Genomic DNA, 14,495 nt, shown 5'->3' with positions numbered 1-14,495 from the left:
TATACATATACAGAGTTACATATACAGAGTTTCATATACAGAGTTTCATATACAGAGTTACATATACAGAGTTTCATATACAGAGTTACATATACAGTGTTTCATATACAGAGTTACATATACAGAGTTTCATATACAGAGTTACATATACAGAGTTACATATACAGAGTTACATATACATATACAGAGTTACATATACAGAGTTACATATACAGAGTTTCATATACAGAGTTACATATACAGAGTTACATATACAGAGTTTCATATACAGAGTTACATATACAGAGTTACATATACAGAGTTTCATATACATATACAGAGTTACATATACAGAGTTTCATATACAGAGTTACATATACAGAGTTACATATACAGAGTTACATATACAGAGTTACATATACAGAGTTTCATATACATATACAGAGTTACATATACAGAGTTTCATATACAGAGTTACATATACAGAGTTACATATACAGAGTTACATATACAGAGTTACATATACAGAGTTACATATACAGAGTTTCATATACAGAGTTTCATATACAGAGTTACATATACAGAGTTACATATACAGAGTTTCATATACATATACAGAGTTACATATACAGAGTTTCATATACAGAGTTACATATACAGAGTTACATATACAGAGTTACATATACAGAGTTACATATACAGAGTTTCATATACAGAGTTTCATATACAGAGTTTCATATACAGAGTTTCATATACAGAGTTACATATACAGAGTTACATATACAGAGTTACATATACAGAGTTTCATATACAGAGTTTCATATACAGAGTTACATATACAGAGTTACATATACAGAGTTACATATACAGAGTTTCATATACAGAGTTTCATATACAGAGTTACATATACAGAGTTACATATACAGAGTTACATATACATATACAGAGTTACATATACAGAGTTTCATATACATATACAGAGTTACATATACAGAGTTACATATACAGAGTTACATATACAGAGTTACATATACAGAGTTTCATATACATATACAGAGTTTCATATACAGAGTTTCATATACAGAGTTTCATATACAGAGTTTCATATACAGAGTTACATATACAGAGTTACATATACATATACAGAGTTACATATACAGAGTTTCATATACATATACAGAGTTTCATATACAGAGTTTCATATACAGAGTTTCATATACAGAGTTACATATACAGAGTTACATATACAGAGTTTCATATACAGAGTTTCATATACAGAGTTTCATATACAGAGTTACATATACAGAGTTACATATACAGAGTTACATATACATATACAGAGTTACATATACAGAGTTTCATATACAGAGTTTCATATACAGAGTTTCATATACAGAGTTTCATATACAGAGTTTCATATACAGAGTTACATATACAGAGTTACATATACAGAGTTACATATACAGAGTTAAATATACAGAGTTACATATACAGAGTTTCATATACAGAGTTTCATATACAGAGTTACATATACAGAGTTACATATACAGAGTTACATATACAGAGTTTCATATACATATACAGAGTTACATATACAGAGTTTCATATACAGAGTTTCATATACAGAGTTACATATACAGAGTTTCATATACAGAGTTACATATACAGAGTTTCATATACAGAGTTACATATACAGAGTTACATATACAGAGTTACATATACATATACAGAGTTACATATACAGAGTTACATATACAGAGTTTCATATACAGAGTTACATATACAGAGTTTCAAATACATAGTTACATATACAGAGTTACATATACAGAGTTTCATATACATATACAGAGTTACATATACAGAGTTTCATATACAGAGTTACATATACAGAGTTACATATACAGAGTTACATATACAGAGTTACATATACAGAGTTTCATATACATATACAGAGTTACATATACAGAGTTTCATATACAGAGTTACATATACAGAGTTACATATACAGAGTTACATATACAGAGTTACATATACAGAGTTACATATACAGAGTTTCATATACAGAGTTTCATATACAGAGTTACATATACAGAGTTACATATACAGAGTTTCATATACATATACAGAGTTACATATACAGAGTTTCATATACAGAGTTACATATACAGAGTTACATATACAGAGTTACATATACAGAGTTACATATACAGAGTTTCATATACAGAGTTACATATACAGAGTTTCATATACAGAGTTACATATACAGAGTTACATATACAGAGTTTCATATACAGAGTTACATATACAGAGTTACATATACAGAGTTACATATACAGAGTTACATATACAGAGTTACATATACAGAGTTTCATATACAGAGTTTCATATACAGAGTTAAATATACAGAGTTACATATACAGAGTTAAATATACAGAGTTACATATACAGAGTTTCATATACAGAGTTTCATATACAGAGTTACATATACAGAGTTACATATACAGAGTTTCATATACATATACAGAGTTACATATACAGAGTTTCATATACAGAGTTTCATATACAGAGTTTCATATACAGAGTTACATATACAGAGTTACATATACAGAGTTTCATATACAGAGTTTCATATACAGAGTTTCATATACAGAGTTACATATACAGAGTTACATATACAGAGTTACATATACATATACAGAGGTACATATACAGAGTTTCATATACAGAGTTTCATATACAGAGTTTCATATACAGAGTTACATATACAGAGTTACATATACAGAGTTACATATACAGAGTTACATATACAGAGTTTCATATACAGAGTTACATATACAGAGTTACATATACAGAGTTTCATATACATATACAGAGTTACATATACAGAGTTTCATATACAGAGTTACATATACAGAGTTACATATACAGAGTTACATATACAGAGTTACATATACAGAGTTTCATATACATATACAGAGTTACATATACAGAGTTTCATATACAGAGTTACATATACAGAGTTACATATACAGAGTTACATATACAGAGTTACATATACAGAGTTTCATATACAGAGTTTCATATACAGAGTTACATATACAGAGTTACATATACAGAGTTTCATATACATATACAGAGTTACATATACAGAGTTTCATATACAGAGTTACATATACAGAGTTACATATACAGAGTTACATATACAGAGTTTCATATACAGAGTTTCATATACAGAGTTACATATACAGAGTTACATATACAGAGTTTCATATACATATACAGAGTTACATATACAGAGTTTCATATACAGAGTTTCATATACAGAGTTACATATACAGAGTTTCATATACAGAGTTACATATACAGAGTTTCATATACAGAGTTACATATACAGAGTTACATATACAGAGTTACATATACATATACAGAGTTACATATACAGAGTTACATATACAGAGTTTCATATACAGAGTTACATATACAGAGTTACATATACAGAGTTTCATATACAGAGTTACATATACAGAGTTACATATACAGAGTTTCATATACATATACAGAGTTACATATACAGAGTTTCATATACAGAGTTACATATACAGAGTTACATATACAGAGTTACATATACAGAGTTACATATACAGAGTTTCATATACATATACAGAGTTACATATACAGAGTTTCATATACAGAGTTACATATACAGAGTTACATATACAGAGTTACATATACAGAGTTACATATACAGAGTTTCATATACAGAGTTTCATATACAGAGTTACATATACAGAGTTACATATACAGAGTTTCATATACATATACAGAGTTACATATACAGAGTTTCATATACAGAGTTACATATACAGAGTTACATATACAGAGTTACATATACAGAGTTTCATATACAGAGTTACATATACAGAGTTACATATACAGAGTTTCATATACATATACAGAGTTACATATACAGAGTTTCATATACAGAGTTTCATATACAGAGTTACATATACAGAGTTTCATATACAGAGTTACATATACAGTGTTTCATATACAGAGTTACATATACAGAGTTTCATATACAGAGTTACATATACAGAGTTACATATACAGAGTTACATATACATATACAGAGTTACATATACAGAGTTACATATACAGAGTTTCATATACAGAGTTACATATACAGAGTTACATATACAGAGTTTCATATACAGAGTTACATATACAGAGTTACATATACAGAGTTTCATATACATATAGAGAGTTACATATACAGAGTTTCATATACAGAGTTACATATACAGAGTTACATATACAGAGTTACATATACAGAGTTACATATACAGAGTTTCATATACATATACTGAGTTACATATACAGAGTTTCATATACAGAGTTACATATACAGAGTTACATATACAGAGTTACATATACAGAGTTACATATACAGAGTTACATATACAGAGTTTCATATACAGAGTTACATATACAGAGTTACATATACAGAGTTTCATATACATATACAGAGTTACATATACAGAGTTTCATATACAGAGTTACATATACAGAGTTACATATACAGAGTTACATATACAGAGTTACATATACAGAGTTTCATATACAGAGTTTCATATACAGAGTTTCATATACAGAGTTACATATACAGAGTTACATATACAGAGTTACATATACAGAGTTTCATATACAGAGTTTCATATACAGAGTTACATATACAGAGTTACATATACAGAGTTACATATACAGAGTTTCATATACAGAGTTTCATATACAGAGTTACATATACAGAGTTACATGTACAGAGTTACATATACATATACAGAGTTACATATACAGAGTTTCATATACATATACAGAGTTACATATACAGAGTTACATATACAGAGTTACATATACAGAGTTACATATACAGAGTTTCATATACATATACAGAGTTTCATATACAGAGTTTCATATACAGAGTTTCATATACAGAGTTTCATATACAGAGTTACATATACAGAGTTACATATACATATACAGAGTTACATATACAGAGTTTCATATACATATACAGAGTTTCATATACAGAGTTCATATACAGAGTTCATATACAGAGTTTCATATACAAAGTTACATATACAGAGTTAACATATAGAGAGTTTCATATACAGAGTTTCATATACAGAGTTTCATATACAGAGTTACATATACAGAGTTACATATACAGAGTTACATATACATATACAGAGTTACATATACAGAGTTTCATATACAGAGTTTCATATACAGAGTTTCATATACAGAGTTTCATATACAGAGTTTCATATACCAGAGTTATATATACAGAGTTACATATACAGAGTTACATATACAGAGTTAAATATACAGAGTTACATATACAGAGTTTCATATACAGAGTTTCATATACAGAGTTACATATACAGAGTTACATATACAGAGTTACATATACAGAGTTTCATATACATATACAGAGTTACATATACAGAGTTTCATATACAGAGTTTCATATACCAGAGTTACATATACAGAGTTTCATATACAGAGTTACATATACAGAGTTTCATATACAGAGTTACATATACAGAGTTACATATACAGAGTTACATATACATATACAGAGTTACATATTACAGAGTTACATATAGAGGGTTACAATACAGAGTTTCAAATACATAGTTACATATACAGAGTTACATATACAGAGTTATACATATACAGAGTTACATATACAGAGTTTCATATTACAGAGTTACATATACAGAGTTACATATACAGAGTTACATATACAGAGTTACATATACAGAGTCATATACATATACAGAGTTACATATACAGAGTTTCATATTACAGAGTTACATATACAGAGTTACATATACAGAGTTACATATACAGAGTTACATATACAGAGTTACATATACAGAGTTTCATATACAGAGTTTCATATACAGGTTTACATATACAGAGTTACATATACAGAGTTTCATATACATATACAGAGTTACATATACAGAGTTTCATATACAGAGTTACATATACAGAGTTACATATACAGAGTTACATATACAGAGTTACATATACAGAGTTTCATATACAGAGTTACATATACAGAGTTTCATATACAGAGTTACATATACAGAGTACATTATACAGAGTTCATATACAGAGTTACATATACAGAGTTACATATACAGAGTTACATATACAGAGTTACATATACAGAGTTACATATACAGAGTTTCATATACAGAGTTTCATATACAGAGTTAAATATACAGAGTTACATATACAGAGTTAAATATACAGAGTTACATATACAGAGTTTCATATACAGAGTTTCATATACAGAGTTACATATACAGAGTTACATATACAGAGTTTCATATACATATACAGAGTTACATATACAGAGTTTCATATACAGAGTTTCATATACAGAGTTTCATATACAGAGTTACATATACAGAGTTACATATACGAGTTTCATATACAGAGTTTCATATACAGAGTTTCATATACAGAGTTACATATACAGAGTTACATATACAGAGTTACATATACATATACAGAGGTACATATACAGAGTTTCATATACAGAGTTTCATATACAGAGTTTCATATACAGAGTTACATATACAGAGTTACATATACAGAGTTACATATACAGAGTACATATACAGAGTTTCATATACAGAGTTACATATACAGAGTTACATATACAGAGTTCATATACATATACAGAGTTACATAACAGAGTTTCATATACAGAGTTACATATACAGAGTTACATATACAGAGTTACATATACAGAGTTACATATACAGAGTTTCATATACATATACAGAGTTACATATACAGAGTTTCATATACAGAGTTACATATACAGAGTTACATATACAGAGTTACATATACAGAGTTACATATACAGAGTTACATATACAGAGTTTCATATACAGAGTTTCATATACAGAGTTTACATATACAGAGTTACATATACAGAGTTTCATATACATATACAGAGTACATATACAGAGTTTCATATACAGAGTTACATATACAGAGTTACATATACAGAGTTACATATACAGAGTTTCATATACAGAGTTTCATATACAGAGTTACATATACAGAGTTACATATACAGAGTTTCATATACATATACAGAGTTACATATACAGAGTTTCATATACAGAGTTTCATATACAGAGTTACATATACAGAGTTTCATATACAGAGTTACATATACAGAGTTTCATATACAGAGTTACATATACAGAGTTACATATACAGAGTTACATATACATATACAGAGTTACATATACAGAGTTACATATACAGAGTTTCATATACAGAGTTACATATAACAGAGTTACATATACAGAGTTTCATATACAGAGTTACATATACAGAGTTACATATACAGAGTTTCATATACATATACAGAGTTACATATACAGAGTTTCATATACAGAGTTACATATACAGAGTTACATATACAGAGTTACATATACAGAGTTACATATACAGAGTTTCATATACATATACAGAGTTACATATACAGAGTTTCATATACAGAGTTACATATACAGAGTTACATATACAGAGTTACATATACAGAGTTACATATACAGAGTTTCATATACAGAGTTTCATATACAGAGTTACATATACAGAGTTACATATACAGAGTTTCATATACATATACAGAGTTACATATACAGAGTTTCATATACAGAGTTACATATACAGAGTTACATATACAGAGTTACATATACAGAGTTTCATATACAGAGTTACATATACAGAGTTACATATACAGAGTTCATATACAGAGTTACATATACAGTGTTTCATATACAGAGTTACATATACAGAGTTTCATATACAGAGTTACATATACAGAGTTTCATATACAGAGTTTCATATACAGAGTTACATATACAGAGTTTTCATATACAGAGTTACATATACAGTGTTTCATATACAGAGTTACATATACAGAGTTTCATATACAGAGTTACATATACAGAGTTACATATACAGAGTTACATATACATATACAGAGTTACATATACAGAGTTACATATACAGAGTTTCATATACAGAGTTACATATACAGAGTTACATATACAGAGTTTCATATACAGAGTTACATATACAGAGTTACATATACAGAGTTTCATATACATATAGAGAGTTACATATACAGAGTTTCATATACAGAGTTACATATACAGAGTTACATATACAGAGTTACATATACAGAGTACATATACAGAGTTTCATATACATATACTGAGTTACATATACAGAGTTTCATATACAGAGTTACATATACAGAGTTACATATACAGAGTTACATATACAGAGTTACATATACAGAGTTACATATACAGAGTTTCATATACAGAGTTTCATATACAGAGTTACATATACAGAGTTACATATACAGAGTTTCATATACATATACAGAGTTACATATACAGAGTTTCATATACAGAGTTACATATACAGAGTTACATATACAGAGTTACATATACAGAGTTACATATACAGAGTTTCATATACAGAGTTTCATTATACAGAGTTTCATATACAGAGTTACATATACAGAGTTACATATACAGAGTTACATATACAGAGTTTCATATACAGAGTTTCATATACAGAGTTACATATACAGAGTTACATATACAGAGTTACATATACAGAGTTTCATATACAGAGTTTCATATACAGAGTTTCATATACAGAAGAGAGAATACAGTAGACGGCACACGTCAAACGTGTGATTTATGACCCTACTTTTATGGTCCGGTGTGTATGCCCATATATGGGCATCCTGCAGGACATCCTGACAGGAGGTTCTCACGCCTTAGAGTGAGTGTTTATTTAACCAGATAGTGCATCTGTTCCTTTGAAGCTGTCATGATGATTGATGTGTAGGGACCTCGTTGAACTGGGTGATGTGTTTGAACATTTCAAAGAGTATGGCCCCCCCTGTTGTAGTGACCTTAAGGCTGTTGTCTATGAAACAGGAATGTCCAGGGTTATTGGGGGCAGCCACATTATAAATAAGAGCTGAACAATACAAGCGATGTTGATAAACCACTAAAGAAATTAAACATGGATTTTGTGATCAGTGACACACACGTGATGACCGTAACAACGGAAGCAGGACCTTGGTTGAAACATAGCGAAAGGGCAGAGTATAAAGCATCAATATACGATGTGCCAAAAAAGCAGTTTCTAAATATGTATAGAACCCAACTACCGCCCGCAACTGCGCTGAAATTGACAGCTATGGGGTTATCTGTTTGATTACCCGGCCTGTAGAGTGAAACTCTATACCGTAGCCGAAGGAGAAGAATATTCAGACCAGACTTTAGGAGTGGACTACAGGCTTGAAGAGGTGTTTCGCAAGCTGGTGTGTCCCAAACTAAGAGTTACCACAAAGGGTTATAGCTTGTTCACGGGCTACGAGACCCGCTGTGAAGGTGCCACTGACTCCTCAGGAAGAATATTTCATAGGGTGAAAATACAAAGAAAGAATGTACTTCCAGTGGGTGCGTGGAGTTTTATATCAGCAACCAGAAAACCAGCAACGGAAACAACAGTGAAGGTGGCTGGGGATTTTAGGTTGCTTATTCCTTTTAAAAGTTGGGATATAATGGAATTGAAAATGTTAGAGTTAGTGGATGCTCTTTTTGTACAGAGCCAACAATGGCAGAGTACTGTTCAACTAAGGAAGTGCATGATATATACGAATCCTAAGGATTATGATTCAAAGGAACCGCAAGAAGGTTCATCCTCAGAAGGGTCAGCCCCTGAAGAAAACAAACGACCAAGGCTGCAACGTTAACCACGCCCCGATACCAAAGGAGTGGTTCAACAATAAAAGGGGTGACCATAAAGCCACCGGTTCTTCATTTCAGCATATACCATGGATATTCATATACCATACCAGGACTCCAATACGTCATGGGTACCAGACCCTATGCCTCACAGACCTCCTTTCTACTCCCCCCAGGCAAGCCCCATGACATCCCCCTGACATCCCCTACATGTACACAGCCTGAGGATGTGTTTGATGGGGTTATCAGTACTATTTTTGTAAGAGAAATGCCCCGGTTGTGAGATCAGTCACTCCAGCCAACGACGACATGCGTGTTTATATGACCCATCCGTACTTTGAGGAGCTGGTGAAAAGACTGTGGTCCAGCCGCTTCATACCATCCATGGTCAGAGCCCTGGAGTCTATGGGTCTTGTGCCATCTATTCCCGGTGTTTACGGTGTAACTGAGGCTTTCCTACAGGAACTGAAGGAGGTGATCTACATCCACGAGAAACTCAAAGAAATCCGGCACACAATGGTGGACGACAACAAATGTAAGGAGGCTCAATAAACCCCAAGAGAACGAGTAACAATATATATATTTTACTTAGATATAAAGCAATGGGTAACTATATGCATACGATGTTAGAGAGAATAAATAAAAAAAATCTTTTGAGAGAACTTACAAATGTTATGCAGCAAATTATTGAAAATAAAGTGAACAATGTATTGCTCTACACAACCCACCATACAGGGGTTAATGTATCGCTCTACACAACCCACCATACAGGGGTTAATGCATCGCTCTACACAACCCACCATACAGGGGTTAATGTATCGCTCTACACAACCCACCATACAGGGGTTAATGTATCGCTCTACACAACCCACCATACAGGGGTTAATGTATCGCTCTACACAACCCACCATACAGGGGTTAATGCATCGCTCTACACAACCCACCATACAGGGGTTAATGTATCGCTCTACACAACCCACCATACAGGGGTTAATGTATCGCTCTACACAACCCACCATACAGGGGTTAATGCATCGCTCTACACAACCCACCATACAGGGGTTAATGTATCGCTCTACACAACCCACCATACAGGGGTTAATGTATCGCTCTACACAACCCACCATACAGGGGTTAATGCATCGCTCTACACAACCCACCATACAGGGGATAATGTATCGCTCTACACAACCCACCATACAGGGGTTAATGCATCGCTCTACACAACCCACCATACAAGGGTTAATGCATCGCTCTACACAACCCACCATACAGGGGTTAATGTATCGCTCTACACAACCCACCATACAGGGGTTAATGTATCGCTCTACACAACCCACCATACAGGGGTTAATGCATCGCTCTCAACAACCCACCATACAGGGGTTAATGCATCGCTCTACACAACCCACCATACAGGGGTTAATGTATCGCTCTACACAACCCACCATACAGGGGTTAATGCATCTCTCTACACAACCCACCATACAGGGGTTAATGCATCGCTCTACACAACCCACCATACAGGGGTTAATGTATCGCTCTACACAACCCACCATAAAGGGGTTAATGCATCGCTCTCAACAACCCACCATACAGGGGTTAATGTATCGCTCTACACAACCCACCATACAGGGGTTAATGCATTGCTCTACACAACCCACCATACAGGGGTTAATGCATTGCTCTACACAACCCACCATACAGGGGTTAATGCATCGCTCTACACAACCCACCATACAGGGGTTAATGCATCGCTCTACAGAACCCACCATACAGGGGTTAATATATCGCTCTACACAACCCACCATACAGGGGTTAATGCATCGCTCTACACAACCCACCATACAGGGGTTAATGCATCGCTCTACACAACTCACCATACAGGGGTTAATGTATCACTCTACACAACCCACCATACAGGGGTTAATGCATCGCTCTACACAACCCACCATACAGGGGTTAATGTATCGCTCTACACAACCCACCATACAGGGGTTAATGTATCGCTCTACACAACCCAACATACAGGGGTTAATGCAGAGCGTGTGCTGAAAATGGAGCAAATCATGAGTCATGTAAGACATACGGGGGAGACCCTAACCCTAACCCTAGAAACTAGGAACATCCCTGTCTAAGATTTTAGTTTATTTGTTTGAAACACCGTTAAATTGAAACATGTATCATATTTGTTGTTTATATACTTATATAACGGATGTGTGTGTGTCTTAAAAATTCAGCTATACAAGTCTGTAAATGTAAACCAAGTATACAAGGTGTTGCATGCATGGGTCACTGAGAAAACGGGTACTAATATCCTGCTACGTATCCTGAATTGTCTGTATACGTAATACTTAATGTTTGCAAAAATAAAAATGCAAAATGAAAATGAAATGTTCTCGTCATTTGAAAGGGGCTCATTAATGTTATTGTACATCAGAAAGGCAAGAAGGATGGCGGAGCAGATGTTGAAAAACATTTATTATACCCCCTCTAACCTAGGGTCTTTAATAATACCCCCTCTAACCCAGGGTCTTTAATAATACCCCCTCTAACCCAGGGTCTTTAATAATACCCCCTCTTACCCAGGGTCTTTAATAATACCCCCTCTAACCCAGGGTCTTCAATAATACCCCTTCTAACCCAGGGTCTTTAATAATACCCCCTCTAACCCAGGGTCTTTAATAATACCCCTTCTAACCCAGGATCTTTAATAATATCCCCTCTAACCCAGTGTCTTTAATAATACCCCTTCTAACCCAGGATCTTTAATAATACCCCCTCTAACCCAGGGTCTTTAATAATACCCCCTCTAACCCAGGGTCTTTAATAATACCCCCTCTAACCCAGGGTCTTTAATAATACCCCCTCTAACCCAGGATCTTTAATAATACCCCCTCTAACCCAGGGTCTTTAATAATACCCCCTCTAACCCAGGGTCTTTAATAATACCCCCTCTAACCCAGGGTCTTTAATAATACCCCCTCTAACCCATGGTCTTTAATAATACCCCCTCTAACCCAGCGTCTTTAATAATACCCCCTCTAACCCAGGATCTTATGGGGGGAAGGAGAGGTTCCAGAGAGCTATACCCGAAGAAACAGGTAGCAGATTAGACGCTGCCTAAGTGAATGAATGGCTGGCAGAGCAGGATGGTTACACTGCATAAACCTGTGCAAAAACAATTTCCCTGAAATAGAGTTTTTTTCTACCCATCCCTTGTTCCAGTTTCAGGCAGATCTATGTGACATGCAGGGTCTTGCAGATAAAAATGATGGAAATCGCTACATTCTAACGGTTATAGATATTTTCTCTAAAATAGCATTTAGAAGGGTCTTAAAAAATAAGAGCGGGGCAGATGTGACTCGGGCCTTTGACTCTATCTTGAAGGATGGAGGAGCACCCAAGAAAGTGCAGACTGACGGCTGTAAAGGGTTTTCTAATAATACTTTTCAGAAACTCATGAAGAGGCACAATATCGTACATTTTGCTACAGGTTCCGATTTGAAAGCTTCAGTTGTTGAACACGTTAACAGAACTTTGAAGGAGAGGATGTGGAAATACTTTACGGCTCACAACAGCCATAGATATATGGATATAGTTCAAGATTTAGTAAAGGGTTACAACTACAGCTACCATAAGAGTATACGGATGAAGCCCTCTGAGGTCTCTTCTGAAATCTCTTAACAAGTCTTTAAATATCTGTATGGTTTGTTCCCCCTTCGCCGTAAGAAGAACATTTATTTTAAATTCATAGTGGAGGACTTGGTACGTATATCCAAGTTGAGGGGTGTTTTCAACAAAAAATATGAGCAAGGTTACAGCGATGAGTTGTTCACCGTTACCGAATGTCTACAAGTTAAAAGATTATGACGGGGAGCTTATAGAGGGTTCCTTTTCTGAGAAGGAACTACAGAAGGTACAGTTGGGTAAAGACAATGTATTTTATGTGGAGGAGATTCTGGATCAATAGAGAGAAAAGGGTAAAACTGGCCCCAAAACTTCAACAGTTGGGTATTAGAGCACGATGTGGTGGAGGCATCGGGGGTTAACTTAAACCCTCTTGCATGATGAAAACACCATCATTCCAGTGTACACAGGAGTGCATCATGGAACACCATGGATTCCACCTGACTCTCCCCAGTAATGCGTCTGCACATATATATATGAATAACCAAAGTTCGAATTATACAACCAATTTTCCAAAGCCTATAGTTATCAGAGGCCTGGGAAGTTGGTCTCAGTGAGATTACATACCCCCATAGTTGGTATAATATCAAGGATAGAGTCTGTGAGTTTTATTGCAAAAGGATATCGGAACCCCCAAAACGTATAAAGTTTAAAAAAGGGTTCTATAGAACTGTAGAGAGGATCGTCTCAGAGTTGACCGAGCTCCTAACCCTGAACAATATGGAAATACTCTTGATCTACAACCCTATTCATTAACGTGTCCAAATCTCAGGGGATGCTGGTGGGGGTATAAAGACCAGTGGTAATTTAGCCTACATGTTGGGGATGAGTTACAATAAATGGACGCATGTGAGAGATAAATTATTCCCATTCCCTGCAGATATACTGTACATGCAGGGTTTTACAACATACAGTGCCTTGCGAAAGTATTCGGCCCCCTTGAACTTTGCGAAC

Source organism: Oncorhynchus kisutch, linkage group LG15, assembly GCF_002021735.2.
Source record: "Oncorhynchus kisutch isolate 150728-3 linkage group LG15, Okis_V2, whole genome shotgun sequence".
In the NCBI taxonomy this organism is placed as follows: domain Eukaryota; kingdom Metazoa; phylum Chordata; class Actinopteri; order Salmoniformes; family Salmonidae; genus Oncorhynchus; species Oncorhynchus kisutch.
This window is presented reverse-complemented; position numbering follows the sequence as displayed.